Source organism: Chrysochloris asiatica, unplaced genomic scaffold (assembly GCF_000296735.1).
Source record: "Chrysochloris asiatica unplaced genomic scaffold, ChrAsi1.0 scaffold00242, whole genome shotgun sequence".
Lineage (NCBI taxonomy): Eukaryota > Metazoa > Chordata > Mammalia > Afrosoricida > Chrysochloridae > Chrysochloris > Chrysochloris asiatica.
The window spans coordinates 39,413-40,456 of record NW_006408760.1 but is presented as its reverse complement, the minus strand read 5'-3'; positions in this window follow the sequence as shown (position 1 = coordinate 40,456).

Below are 1,044 nucleotides of genomic sequence, written 5' to 3'. Positions count from 1 at the left end.
GTAAGTTTGCCATACTGTGGTGGCTTGTGAGTTGCTTGATTCTGAAAGCTATGCCACTGGTATTTTAAATACCAGCAGGGTCACCCATGGTGGACAGGTTTCAGATGCTCTTCCAGACTAAGACAGACTAGGAAGAAAGAGTGATGAGCTACTTCTAAATCTTTAGTCACTGAAAACCTTATGAATAGCAAAGAAACACTGTCAGCTATAGTGTCAGAAAATGAGCCCCTCAGGTTGGAAGGCACTCGAAATGCGACTAGGGAAGAGCTGCCTCCTCAATGTAGAGTTGACTGTGATGACGTGAATGGAGTAAAGTTCGTGGGAGAAAAGCAAGCAGGACATTCATTTGCTGATGGGCCACAACTTAAAATGAAGAGAAGCAGCTGTAAACAGCCATTGAAAACAGGGACATGGAATGTATGAAGTATGAATCTGGGAAAACTGGAAGTTGTCAAAAATGAAATGGAACACATAAACATCTATACCTTAGACATTAGTGAGCTGAAATGGACTGGTATTGGCCATTTTGAATCTGACAACCATATGGTTTAATATGCCATGAATGACAAATTGAAGAGGAATGGTGTTGTGTTTATCGTCAGAAATAACATATACAAATCAGTCATGAGGTAAATGCTATCTGTGATAGGATAATATCCATGGGCCTACAGGGAAGCTGAGTTAATATGACTATTGTTAAAATTTACGCACAAACCACTAAAGCCAGTGAGGATGAAATAAAAGAATTCTACCAACTTCTACAATTTGAAATTAAACAAACATGTAATCAAGATGTATTGCTCATTACTGATGATTGGAATGAAAAGGTTGGGAGCAAAGAGGAAGGATTAGTAGTTGGAAAATATGGCCTTGGTGATAGAAATGATGCTGGAGTTCACATGATAGAATTCTGCAAAACCAATGATTTGTTCATTTCAAATACCTTTTTTAGACAGCATAGAGACAACTATACACATGAACCTCACCAGATGGAATACATAGAAATCAAATTGACTACATCTGCAGAAAGAGATGATGGAAAAG